Source organism: Coptis chinensis, chromosome 4 (genome assembly GCF_015680905.1).
Source record: "Coptis chinensis isolate HL-2020 chromosome 4, ASM1568090v1, whole genome shotgun sequence".
NCBI lineage: Eukaryota > Viridiplantae > Streptophyta > Magnoliopsida > Ranunculales > Ranunculaceae > Coptis > Coptis chinensis.
In genome coordinates this window covers 104,448,571-104,468,674 of record NC_141459.1, presented here as the reverse complement: position 1 = coordinate 104,468,674, position 20,104 = coordinate 104,448,571, and the positions used below count along the sequence as shown (strand labels likewise).

The 20,104-nt window shown below is 38.5% G+C and overlaps 2 long non-coding RNA genes across 3 annotated transcripts; one reads left to right on the top strand and one right to left on the bottom strand.

Moving 5' to 3' along the window:
- Window positions 1-2,576: 2,576 nt before the first annotated feature.
- On the bottom strand, window positions 2,577-10,549 carry LOC147506532 (uncharacterized). The gene is made up of 3 exons (XR_015193804.1): window positions 10,413-10,549; window positions 10,121-10,309; window positions 2,577-3,135 (listed from the first exon to the last, which is right to left on the bottom strand). It is a non-coding gene; the product is annotated as an uncharacterized LOC147506532 (long non-coding RNA).
- A 7,994-nt stretch (window positions 10,550-18,543) lies between these two features.
- Window positions 18,544-19,985, top strand: LOC147506531 (uncharacterized). Of its 2 annotated transcripts, none has more exons than XR_015193800.1 (2): window positions 18,544-18,884; window positions 19,636-19,985. It is a non-coding gene; the product is annotated as an uncharacterized LOC147506531 (long non-coding RNA). The 2 variants fall into 2 exon arrangements; XR_015193801.1 differs by having other exon boundaries at window positions 18,544-19,016.
- The last annotated feature ends 119 nt before the right edge of the window (window positions 19,986-20,104 follow it).

The following is a 20,104-nucleotide window of genomic DNA, read 5'->3' as shown; positions in this document are numbered from 1 at the left end:
TCGACTTTTGCATTGGCGGATTACAAACTCTATCTCAAAACATTTTATAACTAATGCTTCTTTCTTTTCCAAAATTTTAGGAGGCAACCGTCCCTTGGATCCATCACCGTGTACTTGTGTAGACAAATGCAAATGCAATGATGTTTTCAAAGTATAAAAGGCTCATAGTATAAAATGCCACAAAATTCACAACATATGTCTAATCGACTGATCTAAAAGAGACCTTGTGTTCGATTTACGCTTACGTTCATGGGTATAGTATGAACCTCCAATTTTTATTTGTATCTTTTTGTAATTTAAATTACCGGCCCCTACTAGAGTTGATTCCTGGCTCCGTCCTACAAATCTTCAATCTAAGAGTGTCACTTGTGTTGGTTGATTCGTTCCATTTGAGAACAGAAGTTGGCAAGAACCAGAACAGATTGAACAGATTATGTCTAAATTTCTAAATTGCTGAAGTGATGAACCAATTTGTCTGTGTGTTGCTGAATCCATTTAGCTCATAGAGATTATGGGCCTTTAGCCGTTAGGTTTATGGGCTTTAGAGGATTTAACCTAACAATTTAGTTTACTAGCCAATTAGCCCGCCTGCGGCTGGGCCTGCTACATTGATAGTTCACAATGAACTAATTTTACTTTTATCAAACTATTAACAACTAGCTAATCTGCTTGTCCTATGGCCAAGCTTACTATTATATCTCTTTTCTTATTGGTTTCTGTCTGATGTCCAAAGCCATTTTTCAGATCTTCTTCTTCAGAGAAATTGTATAGAGAGAGAGATTAAAGATATGTTGATATTTTGAGAGAGTTTGGAGTAGGGTGAGGTTTTGTTTATGTTTTCGGTAGTTAATTACTCAATTACCCCGACGTATAATTCAAATATGAGCGTGTATTTGGTTTTTGTTTTCCTACACATGAGAAAAGACCAAAACGTTTTTTTATAATTTGCTAAACACACCAATAATAAGGCTAGTTTGGTAATCAACATAGTAATTATTTTTTAAGTAGGAACTTTTTAAAAAATATTGCTGATGTGGCTTTCTGTGAGCATATTGGGAGAAACGGATATTAATATAGGTAGGACTACAATACAACATTACCCAACGTTATTGGCAAAGTATTGACTGGCATTCCTCCACTGAAATATAATTGATGCATCAGTAGCATCAAAAATTAATAGGGGGCTGCCATATGAAATTAAGTTTCCTTTATACTAATTCTTTTGAGGAGTAAGTATAATGATTCTTTCAAGGAAACGAAAAACAATAGTTCGTTGTAATCATGTTCAATGATATAGTTTTCATCAACACATTGTCAATCTCTTAGTTGGAAATTGATTAATTCAAATCTAAGAAATCTAGCAAAAAAAAGAAAGAAGTTCATTGACAAATTCATTTAATTAAAATTAGTATATGGTATGCACAAATTGACCAAACGTTGGGTATTTTATATCTACCTCCAAACTATATGCCTCTCGATTTAATGTGCATTTAACCTTGAACCTCTCAGGAACAATAATGTAGATAAGTTTAAATTTAAAGAAAAAACAAAAAATATATACTAACAAAAACTAAAGATGGTAATTCTCATGATAAAGGCTCTAATGTTGCCGTTTTCTATCTTAAGCGTGTATTCGCATTGCCTCTCTGATTAGTGGTGGAATGGTAGATAGCTCCTCAACGCCCATGAACACAATTCCTCCAAATTTTTGGCATAACCTTCCCCTGTTTTCTCGACATTATTCCAACATCTTAGATCAAGCTTTAAACCCAGAAAAGATAAAATCCAACTCGATTGGAAGAAATTCATACCAATTATGCAAGACAACCAATTTTAACATTGAAATCCAATCCAAAACAGTAATTAGATACATAACTCATAAACATTATAACTTAATTACCAACTAATTGGAACAGTCTAGTAAGCATATTGTAGACACCCCATTTTTGCACTCCAGGCATAATTCATTCACGATTTTGCCTTGAATTAAAATTGATCATATAAGGTGATTTGCTTTCTAGAGTCTTCATTTCTACATCAATCTTCTTTCTTTTCATCTTCTTTTAGTGTCTTTAGACTCTCCTCATCTTGTTCTTGCTATGGCTGAAGTTTCGTTGCTTTCTGAGTTTTGAGCTGAAAATTACCAAAATGCCCCTGTAACCCTTTGGAGCCCAAATCTCGTTTTTTCCACTTTTTCTTTGGATAAGATTATTTCATATTTGAATTCCCCTTGAAAAATCCTTTGAAATGAGTACAAGCTTGCCTAGGTTCTTTTGGATTTTAAACCCTAATCTTGCCATATCCCGCTTTTCAAATTGTTATGCCGACCGTTGAGTGCAACGTTTTTGGAGTAAGATTTCGACCCAAGGGTATTTTTAAGAGTTCATGGACCTTCCTAATGGATTAATTAACATTTTTTGTGAAGAAGAGTTTGCCTAATTTTGACCCGGTCAAAGGGAATTTTCAGTGTTCATAAAATGGTCAAGATGGGCCTTTTTGATTGGATTTGGACATATGCTCATGGGCTGTGGATCCAGCTCGAGTTGGACCTTTTCATTAGGGTTTATAGCCCATTTTCAAGCCTCCAAAAACCTAGAGAACCTTCCTTAATTGTTTGATTTGATTTGATCCCTAAAATCAAGAATATTCTAGAGAATATGCCATTTTGGAGCCAAGTTTGGAAACCCTGGATTATGGGCTCATTAAGGACGTGTAGGGCTTGATTTTTTTCCCTAATCCATCTAAAATATCCAAAAACCAAGGGCCAAGATCGCACCCCTTATCCCACCTCTTGAATCAAGGGCCAGATTTAGGAGGTGCAACCAAAAAGATATCAAGCCATTGGATTTTTCTTCATCAACACTCAGCCATTGGATCAAACTCATTACCATATTGAAATCCATCCCAAAAAGCTATAAATATGGGTCTCATTCACCACAAAAAAATAATCTAGAGCAAGCTAGAGCTAGGAATTCGGAGTTAATAATCTGGACCTAGTTATTCAGAGCTAATAGCCTTCTTCTCTTTAGTGTTCTTCATTTTTTCTTCTAGTTCTTCATTTTATCCTTCTTTCCTTCTTGTCGATCTTGAGTAGAAACTTCTTTTCACCAAAAGTTGTTTTTTTCCTCAAATCACCTGTTTCAATCCAAAAATCACAGTTGTCAATTCAAGATCAAGTTTATCATCAATCAATCAATCAATCTACAATCAAGTATGAGGCAACATTCCAAATAAGGTGACATCTTTCTTTTTTCTTTTATTGCATATTAGGTTATCTTTTTTTATTATAGCATATAGTTATTAGTTTTTAATCCAACTTGGTAGATTAATTTCTCAAGCTTTCTTCGTTTGCCTATCTTAACACGTTACACCTCAATAGAAGTAAAAATTTGGTTTTACCAGGCGATTGTGGGTGCCTAACACCTTCCCACATCGTACCTTGACTCCCGAACCCAATAATCATCTAGTTTCGAGGGCTAGTCCTTCACAGAGGTTTTACTCAACTTTTTCTTAATAAAGTTAGTGGCGACTCTAAAATCAATTGCATAGACTTAGGTACACATTTTTGTGCTTACAGTTTTGGCGACTCACCGGGGACATCCCTAGAGAGTCGGACTTACATTTTCTTTGAGGTGTTTCAGTTAAGATAGGAAAGAAGAAGGCTTATCCGTAAGCTAGTTGGAATAGAAGACCGGGGTTAAGGTTATCTCGTGCAACCATTAACTCATCACTGATTCAAATGGAGAATCTACGGACGGTTCTTCTCAAGAGTTATCGCCGCCACCTATACCTTCATCACGTATGTATGTGCCACAAGGAAGTTCTCCACCAAAGACCCCATCCGAGGGGACAAATTTTATCAAATAACATTCGAGGTCCACATACAAGTAATTCTCGGTGAATCGTCAATCCCTACCGGTCAAGAGGAATTGATGGAGAAGGCGATGGAAAAGATGTTTCTCAAGATGATGTCAAAATTTGCAATAACTCCAAGTCCGGTCAACCACAACAAATCGTATCACACTACCTCCCATGGTTAGTCCTAACCCTACCATTCTACCAACCTCATTACCTACTCCGATGCATCGACACATAGATCAACCCAATTGCATGTTCCCATGTCAACCCATACTCCGTCCCCAATTTTTCCTCGGGATAACACAACCTACATGCCTCAACCGTTCACTCATCAAACTTTTCAAAGCCCAAACCAAATTCCAACTACAACCATGATGTCCAACCCATTTATGTTACCAACCCCAACCTATTTTCCACAAACTCCACAACCATCGCTCAACACGAACCCCAATACCAAGCATCCAAAACCCAATCCAACCACCGGGTTGACCCCCGTAATGGAGGAGATCAAGAAATTGAAAGAAGCAATGACCAAGATGAAAGGTGAAGACTGGGACCTTGATAATCTGCGGTCCATATCCACGCATCGAGTACCACATGGATTTGAATTTCCAAAGATGGAGCGATATGAGGGAACCGTCATTCCAAAGGCCCACATTCGTGATGTATGCAAGTTATCTACAACCGATGGGAATCGGGCCGTAACTAATGGTTCAACTATTCCGTAGGAGTCTTAAGGGTGCAGCCCTTACTTGGTGGATGAATACTGAAACGCAAAAATCAAGACTTGGCCTGAATCGGTAAAATGCTTTCAGAGCTCACTTCTCTTTACAACACCGACATCCAAATGGGCCAAGGCAACTTGAAGCTTTGAAGCAAGGTCCGAATGAAAGTTTTACAGAGTACATTACAAGATGGAGGACAAAAGCGGCCCAAATCATTGATAGGCCCATGAGCGAGAGCAAATTAGGATGGTTATGAAGAGTTTGAACCAAGAGTATGCAACCAGCTAAGTGCTAGTTATCATCCGACATATCAAGCCTTAGTTGCACTGGATCACAAATAGAAGATGGGTTATCATCCGCAATATTTCTCCCATCACTCAATGTCTATAGGATCTAACCAAAAGAAGAAGCCTCCCATTTAACGGTGAACAACAAAGAAGCCAATGTGGTTGCTGCACAAGTTCAACCTCAGCCACATACGCAAATTCAGTCAGAGGTGACAACTCATCCTTTTTCCCATCAAGTCAGTTTCCAAGAAGAAAGAAGATGGGGGTTTTCCCAGGCAACAGAGACAGTTCACAGAATTGGGTTTCCCATTACAAGTTGTATTGAAGGCTTTAGTCCAACAGGGTTTGATTACGTTAATGCAGCCGAGGCCTCCTCCAAATCCGGTGCCGTTCTGGTATGACGCTTCAAAACATTGTGACTTCCATCAGGCTCCAGGTCACACGACGGAGAGGTGCATGCTCCTTAAACATCTTATCCAAAACTTAATTGATGAGGGTAAGATAGATGCGTCCAGTCTCGGCACTCCCAATATATCGACAAATCCACTACCAATGCATAATGGGAGAGTTAATAATTTGGAAGCTGTCAAAAAAGATCCAACATCATTCATCATTCCGATTAGACAGACATCCAATGTTAACACCACAAGGCCCCCGCATCTTCAAGATGCAAATCGAAAGATGCATGGAGCAAACAAAGCCTAGAGGTATCCAATTAAATGAGGTGGTAGCACCATTTCTTCATACTCCACAGATTCAAAAGCCATTCAAGTTGACTAGAGAGCACCTGGAATCCTTTATGATGCAGAGGCCCATTACAAAATGGGTAGATCCTTTGAATACATCTCAATCTATGACATCACGAGTGGGGTCAGAACCTCAAGGACCCATGATTCGCCAGAATCCAACTCAGCAGCAGGTGATCCAAACTCCGATCACAATCCCAAAGGTCCAGTTCGTGCCAGCCAAGAGTCACGATACCGAGGAGGTTCTAGGGAAGAAATTAATTGAGCCCGAGAAAAGTACAGATGACTCAACAATCTCACTACATCAGTTGAAGCAATTAGAACCTAGTTTGGCGGAGGAATGTGTTGAGACTCACGGTTTGACAAGAGGAGGAAGGATATACAAGCCACCACACTTACAGAAGGATCAGGTCTTGGCCCAACAAATTTGACCCACCCACGCCATCGAACCGGAAAAACAGGAGGGTAATGAAGTAATCCAACAATTGCAGAAAACCAAGTCCAATATTTCCATATGGGGCTTACTCATGGCGTCACCCCAACATAGGCAAGCAGTTCTTCAAACCTTGAACCAAGCTCATGTTCCAGCTTCCATCCAGCCGAACGATTTGGCGCGTACCATCGCTTCCCTCAGGAAGACAAACTCCATAACATTTTCTGATGATGATCTGACCCCAGATGGTATAACCCACACGAAAGCATTGACTATTACGGTGCATTGTAACAACCATAAGGTACCATTTGTACTGATTGACAATGGATCCGGTTTGAATATCTGCCAAATCCATTTCTGCGAAAGCCATTGGAATCATGCCAGAAGACTTCACTTTCACTAAGGATACAGCCAGAGCAGTTCATGGGTTTGATAATCAAAGAAGAGAAGTCCTTGGCGAGTTTACAACCGACGTCCAAATAGGTCCAGTCACGTTCAAAGTCACATTCTTGGCTATGGACATCGAGGCTAATTACAATTTCCTTTTAGGCAGACCATGGCTACACCAGGCCGGTGCAATTCCCTCTACGCTTCACAGAAAGCTTAAGTTCTTATGGCAAGGGAAGATTATCTGCATCACTGGTGATTCGGATGATTTGGATTCTTCAGAAGAGCATAAGGTAATACCAATGATTGAAGAAAAGTGTAACTACACTGAGGAACCATTAGGGATTATGGAGTTTAGGGCACCCGACAAGGAGAAGCTCCCTACCCCATTTTGCAATGGAAATCCCAAGATTTACTTTCGGGTTGTTCCGCGGAGCGTAACTATTTTCCGGGACTTGGGTTGGGAAAAAACAAAACGGCATTTTAGAACCATTTGCAGATTCCTAGTCAAGATGATCGAAAAGGACTAGGCTATCTTGAGGAGGTTGTGGAAGGATTTGTCGAAATTGTTTATCAATTCTAGTGCCACGATGAATCATCTCGATTGGCTCTACCCGATCTAAGGCGCGAGATTGAGGCTATTATTGATTCCAATATATTTTTTTGGGCTAAGACGGCGACCCGGATCCAAACTCTCGGAAGTTACTATTTCGAGCCGATGTTAATTCCTATTCAGATATCGCCAACTTAGGTTGGATCATGAGGCTAGACAGTTTAATTGGATAAATGAGGTTGGATCGACATCCTCCTCGTCGTATGGACTATACTCCATCTTTTACTTTGCCGGTTCCGGGTTAGATCTTTGACCTAGGAGACGAAGGCTATCCTCCTTATCATGTCCAAATTGGACCCTAGACCATACTTGATTTGGATGATTTGTTGAATATGGAATCTATTATTGACCCGCTCAGGTGAATGTTGAGAACATGCCACTTTCTGATTCCCAGACGCAATATGAAATTTGGGAAAGGTTTCTAGATACGTTAGATTCTGATGAGGATCCAATCCTTGACGGACACTATGATGATTGGGGAACCCAAATATCCATGACCGATCCGTCCCCCCGTTGACCAACATAGTCCTCTCTTTGAAGCCTTTTCTATGAATCCGATATGGCCCAAAAAAAAAAGAAGCCCGTGAGACTTTCTGTTTCAACCCATGTATATAATCATATTTCAAAAATCCAAAAAAATTCATATATTTCAAAAATCCAAAAAAATCAAAAAAGTTTAAAAACTCCCGCAGATATGATTTACCCACTTGCCTTAGGGCAAGATGATTGGATGATTTGTGCAGGTTATGACCCCCTTTCCCCCGACGATGAAGAAGAAATGGACAATGAAGTTGCTGAGTCCATTCTTCCTCACGAACATTATGAAGACCGATCGACGCCAGTCATTGAGGAAACAAAGACAATTAATCTTAGCACCACAGAAGAACCACGTGATGTGAAGATTGGTACAACTCTAACCCTCTCTCGAAAGTTGAAACCCGATTGAATTGCTAAAGGAATACAAAGATGTGTTTGCTTGGTCCTATGATGATATGCTTAAGGCCGACACCAATATAGTAGTTCACAAGTTACCATATGCACTATGGGCTTATCGAACCGGTTAAATACGATACCACGTGGTCTACTCCCCCGCCCTATTTTATGGAATGGAGGCCGCTTTTGCCACCCGGGTAGAAATGCCTACTTTACGTGATTTTTCGCGAGGATTTGATGCCGGTCGGAGGAGGAAATGGATCCAAGCCGAGTGGAGTCTTTGAACCTAATCACGCACAAAGCAACTTAAAGCTTTCGAATCATGCACGAGCTTACCCGACAAAGAATCGCCCGAGCATTTAATAAAAATTTTTTCGTCCGAGATTTGAAGGAAGGGGTATTTGGTTCTCGAAGAAATTAGGCCTAAACATCCGCCCAGACCCACGAGGGAAGTTCGAGACCTAATTGGGAGGGCCCTTCATTATTAAGAAGATTCTACACAGGAAAGTTTCGATCCTCACCGATCTTGATGGTGTTGAAGTTCTCCAATCCTACCAATGCCGACCAATTAAAGAGGTACTTTTCGTACCCAACCTTGTTTTTTTTAAGAGACAAAGAGTATAGTGGAAATCTTAGAGAAATGATGGAGCACAGCCATTTTTTTCCGTTTGATATATTAGCCTAACAAGCCCACCCAATGTTGTATGTTTCCTCTAGAAGCCATTTTGAGCCTTAGCCTTTTCTTTCATCCCCACGATTTGACCTATGTCCTTTAGGAAACTAGTTTTACCCTTTAGCCTACCCATAGATACCCCCAATCCCATTTTATAGAACTTGTCATGATCGGAAAATCATTTTCATCACCAATTATTATCCCAAAGATCGTTAAGCATCTACTATGGTCCCAATCTACAATATGCTATGATTACCCCCAATGGTTACCCCCAAAAGAAGCCGAAAAAAAAAAATGCAAGGGGCGAAAAAAATCCATGCAAAGGGGCAAGATTTGAAATCAATTCAAAGGATGGTTCATAGGAAGTTTAGGATACTTTATCATTTTCGTTTTATATGACAAGTTCTACCCCAAAATTAAAAAAAAAAAAAAATCCTTATTCTTTTTTACCCACCCACTACCTAAGCCTACATTATAGTCCCATGAAAGTCCGCTCTTGATCTTTAGATCCACTATATCTCCTAGTTGAGAAACGCTTCAAGGTAAAAAAAAAAAAAAAAAAAAAAAAAAAGAATGAAAAAAAAATTGGGAGCTTTCCTCTTCAAATGAGTTACCTTATTTTCAAAAAAAAAAAAAAAAAAAAAAAAAAAAAAAAAAAAAAAAAAATGGGGTTTGGCATTGGAAGATACACCAATACAGTGTGATCCATTCAGAGGTTATCAAGGCCAGAAGGGATGTTTTCGGAAGTGTCTCTAAGAAGTTGTCCTATCGTACTTTATGATCATTGGAAGGAAAGGATTTATGGTTGGTTTTCAGCATATTGTGGATTGAGTGGTGGAAAGGATTTATGGTTGGTTTTCAGCATATAGTGGATTGAGCGGTGGAAAGGATTTATGGTTGGTTTTCAGCATATATTATTGATTAGGATTGGCCGGTGGAAAGGATTTATGGTTGGTTTTCAACATATAGTGGAATCATGCAATCAGATAGGAAAAAGGGGTGGTGTGTGCTTACTTCATTTGGTGCTAAGATTAATCGTGACTTCTATCCCGAGGTCGTCTTCATGAGGATCTTCTTCTTGTCGGTAACTCGCTCCCCACCTTTACTTATTATTCAATCATTTGTGGTATTTTTTTGTGTTCTATGGATAAAAAAAAAAATGTTTTCCATTGTTTTCAAAATTTTCAAAAAAAAAAAAAAAAAAAAAAAAAAAATGATTTGTTTTCAAAAACTTGGTTTGCTTTGGATGGCTTATGATGAAAAATCTAGGATTTCAAGCACGTAGAAAATTCTGAAGCCAATATTCCTAACTAAACCATGTACTTGTTTTACTAACATAGTATGCATACACCATAATCTTTCTAATAATTCACGCTAACATAGTTGCATTGCGTTCATTGTGTTCATGCATATCATTGTATATTTCACTCTATTGTAATATGTAGAGAGAAATAAATTGTCTAACCTTGGCCAAAGAAGTTTCTCCAAGTTTCACAGTTGCTAAATGCCAAGAGTACGTGAGAGCAAAGCTGTCATTGGTAAGTAAGCTTGACGTTTTGGCATCACCAACTTCTCCTCCGTTGGACTGATCGGCTGAGTAAGGTATGGCTCATCCTCATCGTATGTGTGTACTGTGAGTTTGTTGATTTCAGACCTAATTGATTGGTGAGGAAAGCGCAAATTTGAGTTAACATGTAAATAAGTGAAGCGCAAGCGCATGTATGGGCTTCACGAGAAAAAATATTGCGCTGGCTTACCTTGGCCTGGCGCCGGCATGGCATGGCGTGGTGTAGAATGTCTGACAGTGTGGCACTTTGGCTTATTTACTCCCCTGGACGATGGTTAAGGTACGACTCTCCTATTCTCTTTCGCTCTGGACGAAGGTATGTTTTCTTGTAATTCTTCCTTGGGTCCTCTGTATATATAGGCATGGTGGATTGGTCATTTAGAAAGTGGCATGTGCGGCGGATTTTGTTTACAAAATAGGTACTGCTCGTTTTTTGGTTACAAAAAAAGTAATGTTTGTTTTGGAAACAAAACGGTTTGACTCTTCAAAGATTCATTTCTATAAACAAAACTGTTTAATTCAATTATTCGGTGCAAGCACCAGATAAGGAAGGTCGGGTACCCCTTACCTATTTTGGCATAAGGTTCGGTCCTGTTCAACCAGTTTTGGACCCGTTTGATCCGGTTGGCCCAGGTTGACCCGATTGGTCTAGACTGACCCGGGTTTGAACTGTTTGACCCGGTTTTCACCAATTGACCCGATTTTGACCAGTTTTGACAGTTGACCAAGTTTGAAAAAAAAAAAAAAAATATATTTCCAAAAACTTTTCAAAAATAAAAAAAATGATGAATATTAGTACCATGGGGTTCTTACCCTCCAGTATGAGAAAATATTCATCAAATTTTGTTTTTCACCGCACTATTGGCAACCACTTGATCATTAATATCATTTCGGTAACTCCATTTGTGCAACATTAAAATTGTTCGCGAGAACAATGTCAGTTTTTACCGACAGCCTCACGGATGGATCGGCTGAACTCATAGTAGTGACGATTCTTTTCCAACCCAAGTATACTTGAACGTAATTGATTGATTGATTGATTGAACTTGAATATCATCATCCCCAGCATCCATCTTTCATCTCCAAAGATATCTCTTATCTTCCCCAAGCAAGTGTTAGATGCGTAATTCTTCCATCATCTTTTAGAATCTCCCATCCCCAGTGGGTCTTCTTGCTCTCCCCGGTGAGTCTTTCATTTCGTCAGTGTTTGGTTATCACCATTATATGAGAATCTTTAATCCAAGTCAAAATCATGAATGAATTGATCTATCCATTTAATTTCACCAGTTTTCCAAAATGAATTTGAAAATATTAGATTTCAAAAAAAATTTGTCCTTTGATTTCAAAAAAGTTGTTCATCATTTTTCAGAAAATATTTTTCAATCAACCAATATCATGTTACGCGGTGTAAGTCCGTCTGATGCTTCCGCTAGCATTGATATTTTGTCTTGTGGTATAAGTCCGTCCGATGCTTCCACAGATAATCCAGTTGCCATGTTGCGTGGTATAAGTCCGTTCGATGCATCCACCAACATTCAATCAGTTTTAAGCCCTCACAAACAACTTGAAAAAAATCAAGGATTTCAAATATCTAGGGAAAAGCCCTATTTCAAAAAAATATTTTTCAAATGAATTTTCAAAAATTGCATGAGATCTTTTGGCTGGAGCTTGACAAAAATGGTTTGTCCCCATGGCTTTGCCGTTCAGTTGCAAGCAACCTCCAACAAAGAGGGGCAACTGTAGACACCCCATTTTTGCACTCCAGGCATAATTCATTCAATGATTTTGCCTTGAATTAAATATGATCATATAAGGTGATTTGCTTTATATAGTCTTCATTTCTATATCAAACTTCTTTCTTTTCATCTTCTTTTAGCGTCTTTTGGACTCTCCTCATCATGTTCTAAATATATGGCTGAAGTTTCGTTGCTTTCTGAGTTTTGAGCTGAAAATGACCAAAATGCCCCTATAACCCTTTGGAGCCCAAATCTCGTTTTTTCCACTCTTTCTTTGGATGAGATTATTTCATATTTGAATTCCCCTTGAAAAATCCTTCGAAATGAGTACAAGCTTGCCTAGGTTCTTTTTGGATTTCAGAAACCCTAATCTTGCCCTATCCCGTTTCAGCCCGTTATGCGCACTGTTGAGTGCAACGTTTTTTTGGAGTAAGATTTTGACCCAAGGGTATTTTTAAGAGTTCATGGACCTTCCTAATGGATTAATTAACATTTTTTGTGAAGAAGAGTTTGCCTAATTTTGACCCGGTCAAAGGGAATTTTCAGTGTTCATAAAATGGTCAAGATGGGCCTTTTTGATTGGATTTGGACATATGCTCATGGGCTGTGGATCCAGCTCGAGTTGGACCTTTTCATTAGGGTTTATAGCCCATTTTCAAGCCTCCAAAAACCTAGAGAACCTTCCTTTATTGTTTGATTTGATTTGATCCCTAAAATCAAGAATATTACAGAGAATATGCCATTTTGGAGCCATGTTTGGAAACCCCCGATTATGGGCTCATTAAGGACGTGTGTAGGGCTTGATTTTTTTGCCCTAATCCATCTGAAATATCCAAAATCAAGGGCCAAGATCGCACCCCTTATCCCACCTCTTGAATCAAGGGCCGATTTAGGAGGTGCAACCCGAGAAAAAGAGATCAAGCCATTGGATTTTTTTCTTCATCAACACTCGACCATTGGATCAAACTCATTACCATATTTGAATCCATCCCAAAAAGCTATAAATATGGGTCTCATTCACCCAAAAATAATCTAGAGCAAGCTAGAGCTAGGAATTGAGTTAATAATGACCTAGTTATTCGAGAGCTAATAGCCTTCTTTCTTTTGTTCTTCATTTTTTTTTCTAGTTCTCCATTTTAGCCTTCTTTTTTCTTCTTGTCGATCTTGAGTAGAAACTTCTTTTCACCAAAAGTTTTTTTTTTTTCCTCAAATCACCGTTTCAATCCAAAATCACAATTGTCAATTCAAGATCAAGTTTATCATCAATCAATCAATCAATCTACAATCAAGTATGAGGCAATATTCCAAACAAGACATCTTTCCTTTTCCTTTTATTTCCTTTAGCATTGCATATTAGGTTATCTATTTTTTTTAGTTTTATTATAGCATATAGTTATTAGTTTTTAATCCAACTTGGTAGATTAATTTTTCAAGCTTTCTTCGTTTGCCTATCTTAACACGTTACACCTCAATAGAAGTAAAGGTAATTTGGTTTTACCGTGATTGTGGGTGCCTAACACCTTCCCACATCGTTACCTTGACTCCCGAACCCAATAATCATCTAGTTTCGAGGGCTAGTCCTTCACATAGGTTTTACTCAACTTTTCCTTAATAAAGTTAGTGGTGACTCTAAAATCAATTGCATAGACCTAGGTACACATTTTTCACGTTTTAATATTAACTTGAGTAGCAATCGATATATGGAAACTCAATTTACCCACACTTTGCCTCTTCTTGGGCAGAGTCATAGAATCATATTAATAATCCATATATAACATTTCAAAGCAACAAACCATGATCATATCACATATATATGATTACATAATAAAAGAAACTTCGCAAATTAAGAAGAACCAACTGAATTTCAATTGAAGAACTTCATAAAATTTCAAGCTTTCACCGCTCTCCCAACTTGCAATTTTTGCTAAAGCTTCGAATGTGGTGATTTAACAACAATGTGGTTAGATTGGTTTGTCCAAACAGAATTAAAAACGGTTAGAAACTTCGAATTTTTGGACAAACTTCGAATGGTTTTAATTAGATTTTTTATTTGTGGTAATTCAATCCGGGCACTCGAAGGGGTTTGCACTTCGAAGAGAAACTTCGAATTAAAACGATCTTTGGTAGGTTTATTAAAACTTCGAATTGAAACTCAAATTTGGGGTTTTTCGTTAGGGTTTGAAGGGTTTCCATGAGAGAGATGACCGGTTAGGGTAGGTTTTCTGGGTTTCGCGATTTAGTGGGGGTGTGGGCGTTTGTTTGGGCATGGAGGCCCAATCTAATTATAGTGGCGTAATCTGGGACTCCTCTTCTATTGCTTGACAAAAATATTGTTAGGGGCATCTGGATAAAAGATAGGCTTGACCTAGCTTTGATTCGAGTAAAACACTTGTGCAAAAGAAATAGTATCATGAAATGACCACATTTTGTTTTACTTGTTTGATTGTTAATTTTACAAAATGCGGTCGTCACGCATTATCATTTAGCAGCGCCCGTTTATAAATCACATATTTTTCTATTTATTAATTAATTATTTATTTTCAAAATTGGGATTGGACTTCGGGATCACGAGAAACGGTTTTGGGCCCGATTACGTGTTGGGCTTTGGGTTTGGGACCAAGTATATAAACACTTTTTCTAGAAAATAGGGTTAATAAAATAATAAAATATTAAAATGGGAAGCAGATGAAAATTTGGATTTACGGAGGGTGGAAATGCTTGACGGTTGGACGACGAGGGATTAAGTAGGAGGAGTTTGTTGACAGGTGAGTATTATTTTCTTTATTTCAACCGAACTTATGGTTTTCTGTGTTGATACTGTTCATTTTCCGTTGTATTGGACTTCGTGCTATTCTGCTTTATTAAATTTTATTTAAATTTCGGATTTGTAATTAAACTGTAATACTGTGATACTGTGCTGTTGGAACTGTGGAACTCTGTTCAAACTTTGAACAGGCGTCAATGGCGTCAGCCTCACAGAAAGCGTCCAACATAGTTTTAAATCTTTGTTTTGTGTGGGGTGTCGATACATTTGAGAGAACTGTCGAAGCTTCGACATGAGCGTCAATGGTGGCAGCGAAAACCCCTGGATTCGCTTTTGGTTTTTTGTTGTTTTGCTTTAGTTGGATTTTGGTTGTTGTATTACTGTTGTGGGATGGAATGGAATACTGTGGTCGGGTATGTATTGGGAGCTCGGGGAAGAGGCGTTAATGGCGTTAACGCCATTACTGGATTACTGAAGAACTTGGGGTTTATGCGTTTTTAAAATCGTTTGAACTGTTTTGTTTGGATTTGATGTTTGTTTGATGTTGGAATGTGAGTGAGGGCTGTTGTGTGGGCTGTGGGAAGCCATTAATGGCGGTCAGAAGCTTTTAGATCTAGATTTGGGAGCGATCTCAACTGTGGAGGAAAGGGAGTGGTGTGGGTATTAAAGTTGTTTGGTTTTTGACGAGGGTCAAAACCGTGGGGTTGAAATGGGCGGTCGGTTAGAGCTTGGTGGTGGCCGGATTTGGTGGTGTTGGATCTGTTGGAGGGAGAAGAAAGAGAACGCGATCCGGTGCTCCCGGACGCATTCTATTTTCTCTACACCTGTTAGCTGTTGGGCCTTGGGCCGGTTTTTGGATTTTGGGCTTGGGCCAAATCGGTTGGGCCTAGTTTGTTTAGTTGGTTTGGGCCCGGATTCTAATTTAAGTTGAGTGGGCCGGACCACATCAGTTTTGTGTTGGACCAATTCTTTTTAGCCTTTGTTTTGTGGACCAGTTTATATTAACGTTTTTGGGCCGAAACCACTTAACTGTTTGGGCCAGTTCAGTATAAGTTTTTGGGCCCGTAACTAATATTGCATGGACCAGTCCATAGGACTTAAAATAGATCTACTTTGGAGTCTTTAAACGCGTTTAAACTTTTTCGGGTTAAGGTTTGAGGCAGGGTTAGGTCCACAATGACGCCACCATGAGCTATGACCTGCTATTTTGTCATGGCCCATGAGCAATGGTTATGACCAAACTTGTCGAAACACTCGAAAACGACCAGGTTTGACTTTGTGGGGACACATTGACTTTGACCAGGACACATTGACTTTGACTATGACTCGTTGACTTTGACCAGACGGTTTGACTTTGACCGGGACACATTGACTTTGACCGGACCGGTTTGACTTTGACCGGGACATGTGGACTTTGACTTTGACCAGGGACATGTGGACTTTGACCTTGACCATGGCGTGTTGGCCAGTTGACCATTGGACGGTTGACTTTGACCGCTGACTTTTTTCCTTTTCACATATTTGATCATATGGATATATATAGTAAGAAAATATTGTTGATATTGATAACTTTGGTTGGTCGTTATCTAATTAAGATTTGGCGTGAGTAGTGTGAAAATATATATAAATATTGGGCTTTGATTGTAGACTTTTTGATTTGCCTAATTGTCTTCGTTTTATATTGTATATTGTATGAATGGAGCCATAAAATAAAATGGTACCGAAAACCCGTAATTGGTTAGTCATTTTAGAAAAGATTTGATGATGATGTTGTGTATTTTTGACACGCGTGGCGATATTGAGATGTTAGGAGACATTATATTCTAATACGTTATAATAAATAATGTATCACGATCGTGGAAGCATTGTGACATGACATGATATAATACGTTATAATATATTGATCACGATATCTTGGAAAAAAGTATATACACCCATTATTTTATATGTGAGATGCTTTATATAGCAGCGGTGAATATTGCCACCGGAGTGTGGCGTTGTCAATAATATATTGGCAGACGTGAAAGTATGAAAGTGATTATGAAATATAATTGAGATGTTTAAAATATTATGGCTTAAATCTGATAAGGTAATTGACTGCCGCATTGATATAGTAGAAATGTTTATGAGTCATTAATGTATGACACACGAATAAATTCACGTAACGAAAATCCTAGAACGACTACCACAACTCATGTGATTGGCCCTTCGTTTGGTTAAAATTTGAATGGCGCGGGCCGCCCTCCCTCCTACGTTTGATTAAAATTTGAATGGCCTCTGGCGTAACCGAATAATTAACTTGATTATTCCGATTCGCAAAATAAGCGATGATCGCAATATTTTATTTATATCGAATAGTGGCGGTCTTACATAGATTTTAACTTCCGGTGTGAGGATTTACGGTGTCGCGGCATCCCGCTCGGGTGGTTACGCCGCGGAGTGGCTCGATATGTAAAGGGGCATGTGGATGTACATGTTAATAATGGTAGCGATTGTGGTAGCGGAAACCAGGTAAAGCACATAGATACTGACGTGATTTTAGGGACACGCAAAGAAAGCTTGAAATAATCTAATTATGGTAATACGTTTGGTTGGTTATTTGTTTAGTTAGAACCTAAAAAACTCGATGGAGGAACTACATGCCTTATTTATGATCGCGATAGTTTGTTGTGTGGTTAGTGGGAAGTTAAAGGCGCTCCGGTGGAGGAACTACCGCCTTTAATTATTGTACTTGAAGTATGTTATATTAGTGGTTTGAAAGTTAAAGGCGCTCTCGATTGGAGGAACTACCGCCTAAATTATTATTCTTAAGGTTGTTGTACTAGTTGTTGGAAGTTAAAAGCCCGGTGGAGGAACTAAGCTGCTTGATTATGGATTATGTATATATATGTATATTATATGTTGTATTTTAGGATTACTCACACCAAAGATTGTTTATAATCTTGACCGATTCATGTTTGCTTTATCCGGTTGTTCATTAAATGAACATAGTTGATAAGTCTTGACAGGGTTTAGTGTTGAAGAAGATCGGTTCTTTGCTTGTGGTTTTGCGTTAGCATTCATCTCGTGTTGTGTTTTGTTTTTTCCCTCGAGGTGATATAGATTTTCGGTTGAGATAATATTATTTGCATTTTCATTTGTAAATTGTTTTATAATTAAGAGGACTTTGTTTAAGTTAAAATTTTTATTGGTTTTAATTATCCATATTTTTAAACCTGTTTATGGGCTTTTGGAAGTGGAGAGTCGTCACACCTTTTGGAGATCGAAGAGTCGGGGACAAATAATGTTTTTCAATTCTCGCGAAATTGAGGTGTGACACACATGATCTTGTGAAACCTATAATATACCACTTATGAAAGTTGGCGAAGAAGGAAAGGTTTCAACAAAGATCATTATTTCTTATCACGGCTGACGTGTTGTTGCCGTCATAAGACTTTTGAAGATGACTCCAAGCTTGAGGTTGATTCCAATTTTCTTTATGGCCCATCCTCGTTCAAGGCCATCAACCATTGAAAGGTACAAATTTACAAAACAATTAAAGAGTATTTCGATATTTTTGACCAAATAATATTGATATTTTGAATTAATTGTGGGTAGAGCTTTGGAGTTAGGGGACCATGACTACATCAAGTTGTGTTATGGCTCGATAGGATTCCCTCTTTCAGATTGGAATGGACTCCTACAATTCAACACTATTTTAATTTTCAAGTGAGCGGTAGCTTAACGTTTTTGAGTTAGGTTTGGAAAGTTTGGCAAAATGTTGTTTGTCTACCTGTCTGTTTGTGCCCTCCCACCCACCACCTCTCTTCTTCTTCTTCTTCTTCTTCATAACTCCTCTCTCTCTCTCTCTCCCAAGCCCTCCTCTCCCCCGCCCACTACTCCCCCGTTCACGCCGAGGGTGTGAAAAATAAGACAAAACCATAACATATTCTAGCGACCCATTTGCTTGGTTGACGATTAGCTGCTTAATTCGCTACAAAATTTTCTTTCATAAACAAAACTATTTCTGTGGAGAGACTAAAATAGTTTGATAGAGAGAAGAAAGATGAGAGATGCAATCAGTAGCGGCATAGAATCCCTCATCTTGTTCATGTAGTAGCACAACTCACCAAACGCTTGAACCATCTTGTTCCGGCACTCTATAACCTTTCCTCCTTTCAAAGTCAATCTCTAACTCTTTATATCTCTGATTTATTATTATTATTTCTTTTTAAATTTTTCACTTAATTGTATAGGATTTTCGTTTAGAGGAATTAGTACTTGTCAATTGCCAAAATCTTCCCTCCCTCAGCAGGCAAGGCGAGTTTATTTTGTTTAATTTTGCCCAAGTATCTTTATATCTTTATTATAGTTTTTTAGCTCGAAAAGTTATTGGTATTGGTATGATGTGTTATTGAATTTGAGAAGATATTGATTTGATTTGACGAGGTGTTGGTGTCAGCTTTCATTGTTTGGTTTTGTTGAAAGTATACTTAAAATGGTTGGACTAAACAAAACAATGCAAAATTAATTAATTTTCTAAGGTGATAAAAACATTCATTCTAGTGTGGCAATGAAAGGCTAATTTATTAGGATTTGTTCATTTTGAGTCTTGAGAATTACGTGGGGTTGAGGAAAACAGAATCTTGCACGTAATGGAATCTTCTCTTCGGCACTGAGTGAAGTTCCTTCAAATGGACAATTTTGTAAAAGGTCTAATAGAGTGTTGTTGTTTATGCTTTGGATTATCTTCTTCTCTTAAATTGTCGGCAAAACCCATCTCTCCCTCTCTCTTCTTTCTCACCAATACCCATGTCTCTCTTTTCTCCACTCCTCCGCTTACACCCCCACTGCAATGTAGTATACTAGTAGTTTTGGGTTAGGCTACTTTTATATTTTCTATTGAACCACCTCAATTATGTATTTGGGCGCAGGCCATTCAAGTTTTCCCACATGAAGATTTGATGGATGAAGATCTCGAGGCCGAGACCAATGTTGGTAGTGAAGTGTCGCATACATCTTCCAACGTATGCACGATCTGCATGGAAAACGAAAGGAAAGCGGTGATCATCCCTGTGGCCATTTCGGAGGTTGTCTCTGGTGTCTCGAGGATGTCACTCATGGCACCGCATGCCCTTTTTGCCATGTAATAGTTGAGAGGGTTGTTAGGGTTTACCGAGTTTAGATTTCGATTGTATTTGTTGTTGTTAAGTAGATTGAACTTTAAACTGTTGTTGTAATACGTTATGCGGTTTACGGTGGGATTCTTTAACCTTCAAACACACATTCCATAATGTGTTATCGTCTGGTAGTTTCCTTTCTATTTTGGAATTTGATTAACAGTAGAACTGCTAAATTACTCTTAACATGCTGTTTAACTTTCATGTTTGATTAGGTATTCAA